The following is a 7,605-nucleotide window of genomic DNA, read 5'->3' on the forward strand; positions in this document are numbered from 1 at the left end:
GGTATGTTGCCTCGGAGGTCATTTTGAGTCCAGCGCTGACTCCTTCCCGAGCAAAGGTTGATCATCTTTGATGGTTTCCAGCTCTGCCTCTCCCGGCTTCAATGTGATCCAGGCATCTAACCTACACTGCCCGCTTCCTAGGAACCCCACTCAAGCCTGCTTGCTTTAACTAAACAAACCAATTAGAAGTTGCCTTGGGGTGTCTTCTTGGCTCTGGTCAAGGCCTACCTGTCCGTCTCCTGGTTGAGGACAGTGAAGGGGAAGGGTCCAGCGCCCCCCACCCTGCCTTCCCTGGGGTCTATAAAACACCACCCATATTCAGTGTGAACAAATTTGCCAGTGTGAACAAATCTCCTGTGATGGGGACGTGTGGTCATAGGTCGTACACCTAGGCAGCTGGCTGCCCTCCACTGTCCTGTGTAAACATTAAGTCCGAGTCCGGGGCGCTACGAGGCCAAGGCCCGGGATGTGACCCTGTCCAGTGACAGACCTCAACCCAGAGTCAGAAGAGAAGACAGTCGTCTGTTGTGTTCAGCCACTGGGGTGGATTTCAAAGCTATTGTGCTCTGTGAAAAGAGCCAGGCACGAACATCCCTGGCTGACCGCTTCTGTTTAGAGGACATTCTGGGAACGACAGGGGACAGTAATAGAAATCAGAGCAGTGGATGTCTGGAGCAGTGGAAGAAGTCAAAAGGCTGGAAAAGGGGACAAGAGGAAGCTTGGCGGGGGGATGAAAACGTGTTTCTTGAATTGGGCCATTTGTCAAAAGCCTCAGGTCTCAGACAATATGAACAATGTCTGGCATTTATTGTATGTAAATAATATCTCGATACAGTAGTTCTTTGGTTTCCTTTGCTTTTTGCTTGTTTGTTTGATTGTTTTTTTTTTTTTTTTTGGTTTTTCGAGACAGATTGATTGATTTTTAATGTGAACACTGTTGTGGGTCACGAAAGGAGCACAGGCAGGTCACTGTCCAGACCTTACAAAATCAGGATTTGGAAGAGTGGAGCCAACCTCTCCCTACCAGCTTAGTTACTCGAGAGGCTTAGAGAAGCATCGTGCCGCCAGGGGGCAGCATCACAGCCTGGCGAGCCACACGCCCCTCCAGCTGTAGGCGGGGATTGGAGGGACCCCCGGAAGCTACAGGAAGCTACCGGATCCCGAGTGGTGCATAGATCTGCGGAGGGGGGCTGTGACGGGGCGGTGACGCGTCCCTGCGTGGTGGGCACCGCATCGCGTGGCTCCGCTCTGCGCACGGCTCTTCTCGCATAGGGCTCCGATGCTAGTCGCCCCGAAGCTCCCCCCGCCCCGCCCCGCCCCGCAACGCAGGCGGGGCCGAGACTCCTGCGACCCTTTTCTCTCCAGCCGGCGGTTGGGCAAGTAGCACGTCCCCGCCTGCACCATGCACAAAGGGACAGCACGGTCCCGTGTCCGCATGGAAGGCGCTGCCTCCGGCAATTGCCCGGAGTGCTCAGCATCCTGAGAGAACTGAACCAGCTGCGTGCGGAAGGGCCAGTTACTAGTCCCATTCCCTTAGGCGATCGCCGCGCCTGGCACAGGAAACTCCGCGGCGTTCATCTTAGTTTGGTTTGGTTTTAGTGAGATTTGTTTTTGTTGGGGGCTAAAGAGGAGCCCAGGGCCCCATACATGCTAGGCTAGCTCTCTACCCCAACCCCACCCCACCCAGCACAAGGTGATTGTTTCGAACGACCAAAGAAGTGTGGCCGAAAAGCTGGTGTGGTGGCGCATGCCTGTAATCCAGCTCTGGGGAGGGTGAGCAGGAGGATGGCGAGTTCGAGACCACCGAGACCCTGTCTCAAAACAAGCCAAACAGAATGTACGGCGAGAAACGCTCTGGCGTAACCATGCTAGCACTAAAAAAGGAAGCTTATCGGGCACAGGTTGACGAGGAGGGGCTGCTGATAGAACGCACTCACAGCACAGGCAAAGTGGGATCAGTCCCTCAGGAGTTCCCACCGCGACCACTGCAGACTGCGGGACTGGGGGTGGGGGCACGCACAATTGTCCCCATCCTTCGCCGCCCCGCCTAGCGAGTTCTGCCTGATCTCTTGGCCTAATTCCCTGGTGGAAGTCCAGAGCCGGCTGTGGAGAGGGAAGGCCATCGCCCCACCCCGCCCCGCGGTCCTCTGTCCCGCAGGCGCAGGGCCTTAGGGCCTCGGGTGCAGGCCCTCGCTCCGGGTGACCCTGGTAGCCAGCGCGGCAGGTGCAGCCCCGAGGCAGCGCGTGGGTGAGTCAGTCCCGGCCTGGGAAGAGTGGCTGGGGACGGGATGAGGGCGCAATGGGGCAGGCAACCGGGTCCACCCTGATCTTTGCTCGCAGCCCACAGACCAGCAGGGGAACCAGCAAGCTCACCGGCAGCTTTCCCCCCAAAGGGCTCTGCAAGCTGTGAGAGCACTGACCAGCCAGGAACCTAGGGGACAACAGGGGACTCATGATGACATTTTCCTGGAAAGGGAGGCTCGGGGTACTTTCCATTTTAGAGCACTGGCTTAGGGCCCAGAGAGGCCTAGCTAGGTATGTGTCCTCTCCTGTTACTAGACTTGTCTGGGGAGCCGGGGTTCCTGGGTGGTTTCACAGCCATACTGAGTCTCAGCGTCCCCACTTATATATAACACAGCAGCAAGGTCTCTGTGGAACTGAAACTTAAATACGCTGCCAAGTGTGGAGAAAGACGTCTGTGTGCACCGAGAGATTTCCCCTAATTTTAGCGAGGAAAATCAAGCCAAGCCTGCTTTTCCCGCTGAGAGAATGGGACCCAGGAGTCCCTTGGGGGGAAGGACAAGGGAAAGGGGGAGCCCTGTAGGCCAGCGCCAAGCTTTCCTCGTGGTGGTCATGGAGGTCTTTGAAACACAGTCATCATGGCAGGGACCGTTGCTGCTTTCGGTGAAGAGGACATCCTTCCCCTGTCCTCAAATGTCACGCATCTCTTCCAGACACCTTTACCTCAAACCATTGAGAAGCACTGTCAAGATGGTCAGGGCCTTGAATTTTCCTAGTACAAAGTGGAGTTCCCATTTTATGGTCTGGAGCTGCGAGGGTGTGGATAGTTAAATGGTATGCCCGGTCGATGGGGCCACCTGGCTCTCTTCCACTCTCCTGATGTGTTTAACGCAGACTGACTGTTGTGCTCCATGTCAAAGAACAAACCGTCCCTTCTGGCAACCTAAAGAAGGCGGCTTTAGAGGCAGAGCCCCCTGCAGAGCTCAGTGCAGCCTCAGGGTCAAGTTGAGGGTGAATGAAATGTCAGCCAACAGGAACATGGACTTAGGAGAGTCATTCTCCTTCTGTGCCTGACATGGATAGATCCTGGAGACTGAGCGAGTTCTTAGCCTTGAAGGAACAGGAGCACTGGGTGATCGCGCTGGGGCCCTTCTCCCACGGTGTTAAAAATTCCTCCAAACGCTGGATCCAGGAGGATCCATCCTAAGGACCTCCGCCCCTCCCATTAGCAAGAACCCAGCAGCTATGTCAGGAAGATTCAGTGTGAAGGGAGGGACTTTCCTTGAACCGAGCCACACACAATTGCAGCCCCCAGAGCCGGTACGGTGCTGCACACACATTGGGCGTCAGAGAAACACCAGGTACCAGGAAGCGGACCCAGGTCTCTGACTCGGCGGGCAGTCTCTTGCTTCATCCCTTCTCCGGTCCCACAAATGGTGACCTCTTCCTCCCCCGCTCCCCACCCACCCCCACCCAGTGCCCGGCACTGTGGTTCTCGCTTGCTGTACCCCTGCCACCAACATGGTCTCTCCCTGCTGCCTGCCTCGCACCTTGACGCGCCGGTAGTCCCCATCTTCTTGATCATCGCGCCCACTCTCACGCCCCACAGTCTCATCTCCACGTCCCGGGAGCGCTCTCTTTAACGCAGCATGTCCCCTGCTCTCTGGGAGACTCACAGCCAGGGGGCTTCGGGAGACGGGAGACGCAGGATCTGGACCCGAGCTCGGGGCAGGTGTTTTGTGTTCAGTTGCGTGAACCAGCAGACTAACCCGGGTTGGGTGAGATTTGCCAGCGCCCCCCCCCCCGCCCCCGCGTTGACTCCGCCCCTAGGGTGTCTGCGGGAGACACCAAGCCCGCTTCTGTAACCTGGTGTCCACCTGGGGAGCCGCTGGGGGTGTGCTCCGGGTCTCGAGATTCTGGCACCTGTGGTCAGTGCCCCCCATCTGGCCACCTCCTCCTGGGGACCTCCTGTTATTCTTGACAGATGTCCTCAGTGGGTCCACCTGAACTGGACTCTGGACTCGGTTGAAGCCCAGAGGATCCTAACCTCGGAGGAATCTCAGCCCAGTAGGGCAAAGAAATGACCAGGCGATTGGCAAAAGCAGGATTCCGCATCGGGAGCTTTGCAAGCCGGCTAACAGAGTTGAAACAAAACGGATCCGAAACCAACTGCTTGTTACCCCTGCCTTATTTTATCTTTTTTTCTTTTCTCCACAATGCTAAGGTAGGCACTCATTCACAGCCGAGATATAAATTGGGGTTTTGAGACTGAATGCTGTTTTACCACCAGCAAGTGACAGGATAGGGACTTGAACCCCAAGCTGCCGACGCCACAGCTGCTTTTATGCTCCATGTTATCAGTATAACGAGCAACGGCAGCAGCAGTAAGCAAAAAAGCTTTGCGAAATGTCTCAGTAGAGAAGCTGTAAAAAAAAAAAAAATAGTGTGGCTGGAGCACCAATTCCACCTAAAAGAGCTCTCCAGGAAGCAATCTAGGCTGTGGACTGAGCCCAACCCCTGAGCTTCCCACAGGGGTCCCATAGAGATCTGGTCTCTAGCTGCAGTTGGAAGGAGGGCACTGCCAGGAGAGAGGCAGCAGAAAGTGAGGGCAAAGAGGTGGACAGTGTCTGCTTCGACTCCTCTCAACCTCTTTCTCCTTACACAAGCCTGTGTGCCATGCAGTGAAGGAGAAGGCTGAGTCCAGCTCCAGGCGACCCACAGCAGGGCTTCAGCCACCCAAAGCCCTGCATAGCCATCTCCAGGGCTGAGGAGTGCCGGGCTACGTGTACAAGGACATAGCACACCTGGATTCAGACAGCGGCAGTGGGATGAAGAACCACGTTAGATGAATCATTAAAGCAACATTGGTACGGCGGAGTGAGGGGTGAAGAAGGGAAGGAGCCCGCGTTGACTCGCTTGGGGAAGATGAGGCTCTGTTGAGCTGGCTGTGCTCAAGGGAAGTCCAGAAAGCTGCAGGCTGAGTGCCAGGGCCTGTGGAGTCAGCCAGATGTGGCCCAAGTCCTGGTTTCACCACTTTAACGGTTCTGTTGGAGCTCAGGCCAAAAGACCGTGGTTTCTCTATAAGGAATAACGCGGCTGCAGAGAGGGCTCAGTGGTTGAGGACACTTGTGTCTGTTGCTCTTGCAGAGGACCCTGGGGGCTCTAAGTTGGATCCCAGTAGATCATAGGCCTTGGGGAATCCCAGCCCAGCAGGGCAAAGAAAGGAGGAGACAACTGCCGAAGTACAGTGACACCCGGTGGTGGCTCACAGCTCTCCATTAACTCCAGCTGCGGGAGATCCTGCGCTCTTTTCTAGCCTCCACTGGCACTGCATGCATGCACATGGTGCACACTCTTTTCTGGCCTCCATGGGCACTGCATGCTCATGGTGCATAGACACATGCAAGCAAAACCCCCATACATGGTTTTTTTTTTTTTTTTTTTTGGTTTTTTTCGAGACAGGGTTTCTCTGTGTAGCTTTGCGCCTTTTCCTGGAACTCACTTGGTAGCCCAGGCTGGCCTCGAACTCACAGAGATCCGCCTGGCTCTGCCTCCCGAGTGCTGGGATTAAAGGCGTGCGCCACCACCGCCCGGCTCATACATGGTTTTTAAAGGGGGAGGGGATGATAACAGGGTTAAACGATGTGAGAATAAACTGAAATAGTGAGCAGGGGGCATGGTGGCATGTGCCTGTATTCCCGGCTAGCTGGAGAGCTGAAGCAGGAGTTGCAAGCCCAGCCTGGACAGTATAGGGAAACACCATCTTCTTTTTTTTTTTTTTTTTTTTTTTTTTTTTGGTTTTTCGAGACAGGGTTTCTCTGTGTAGCTTTGCGCCTTTCCTGGGACTCACTTGGTAGCCCAGGCTGGCCTCGAACTCACAGAGATCCGCCTGGCTCTGCCTCCCGAGTGCTGGGATTAAAGGCGTGCGCCACCACCGCCCGGCCCGGGAAACACCATCTTCTAAAACAAACATAAAAGAGATCATTTTTAAGACCGTGGTTTGGGGATAGAGGGGTGCCTCAGCAGTTAAGAGCACTGGCTGCTCTTCCAGAGGACCTGGGTGTAATTCCCAGCAACCACATGGCAGCTCACAATTGTCTGTAACTCCGGTTCAGGGAGATCCTACGCCCTCGTCTGGCCTCGAAGGGCATTACATGTTCATGGTGCATAGACACACATGCGGGAAAACGCCAATATATGTAAAGTTAAAACAAAGCTAAAAATTGTGTGTCTTAGTTAGGGTTTCTATTGCTGTGATGAAACACCATAACCAAAAACCAAATTGGGAAGGAAAGGGTTTATTCATCTTACATTTCCACATTGCTGTTCATTACCAAAGGAAGTCAAAACAGGAACTCAAGCAGGGCCAGAACCTAGAGGCAGGGGCTGATAGAGGCCATGGAGGGGTGCTATTTACTGACTTGTTTCACATGGCTTGCTCAAACTGCTTTCTTATAGAACCCAGGACCACCAGCCCAGGGATGGCACCACCCACCATGGGCTGGGCCCTCCCCCATTGATCACTAATTGGGAAAATGCCTTACAGCTGGATCTCAGGGAGGCATTTCCTCAACGGAGGCTCCTTTCTCCCCGATGACTCTAGCTTGGGCCAAGCTGACAGCTTACCCATTGTGGTTATACCTATGTGAATATTCTAAAAGCCATTTTACGTGGGTGATTTCGTATGGTATATTAACTACATCCCAATGAAGCTATTTTAAAAAGGAGATGGTCTTGCTGGGCAAGGTAGCACACGCCTTTAATCCCAGCACTCGGGAGGCAGAGGCAGGAGGACCTCTGTGAGTTTCGAGGCCAGCCTGGTCTACAGAGCGAGTTCCAGGCCAGTCAGGGCTGTATAGTGAGACCCCGCCAAAACAAAACAACAAAAGGGGTAGCCGGGTGGAGACAGCCTCCGGCACAGGCTCTTTTCCACGAGGTCTGGTCTGCACAGGATGGCGAAACTGGTTCAGCCACCTTGCCACCAGCAGAGGATCCTTAGATGCAGCGGCAGATCCTGGCAGTACAGCGTGACTCTGAGTTCTCATTGCTGATACTGTTTACCAGCAACGACGTACTTCAGTTATAAAGGAGGTGAATGTGGGGGACTGCCACTTACATGAGATGACCAAGCTCTTGGCTGCATCTCCTGAAATAACTCCTAGAATACCACAGAGCCGGGGGAGCCACGTTCCCTGTCTCCTACAGGAGAGGGTGGACTTAGCGGACCTCCACGGGCACCATTACAGTCAAGACTACAGTGCTTTCTTTGGGCTCAAAGATCACAAAGTCACTGGCAAACCGTCAGAGCTGCCTCCGTCCCCACAGCCAGCTGCCGATGACCGTGAACTGTCCCTTCAGAACAGT

At 54.6% G+C, this 7,605-nt stretch overlaps 1 protein-coding gene across 5 annotated transcripts in view; it reads left to right on the forward strand.

Annotated features, from left to right (window-relative positions):
- Positions 1-909: 909 nt before the first annotated feature.
- Positions 910-7,605, forward strand: part of LOC128111973 (nuclear cap-binding protein subunit 2) — a 29,857-nt gene continuing 23,161 nt past the window's right edge. For 2 of the 5 annotated variants that reach the window (XM_052740572.1, XM_052740571.1), the window contains exon 1: positions 910-2,248. The gene's annotated coding sequence lies outside the window, so the exon portion shown is untranslated. Of the gene's footprint in view, positions 2,249-4,225; positions 4,466-7,605 lie in introns of all 5 variants that reach the window. The other 3 variants (XM_052740573.1, XM_052740575.1, XM_052740577.1) reach the window with 3 other exon arrangements.

This window comes from Peromyscus californicus, unplaced genomic scaffold (genome assembly GCF_007827085.1).
Source record: "Peromyscus californicus insignis strain IS unplaced genomic scaffold, ASM782708v3 Scaffold_16__1_contigs__length_79575227, whole genome shotgun sequence".
Taxonomy (NCBI): domain Eukaryota; kingdom Metazoa; phylum Chordata; class Mammalia; order Rodentia; family Cricetidae; genus Peromyscus; species Peromyscus californicus.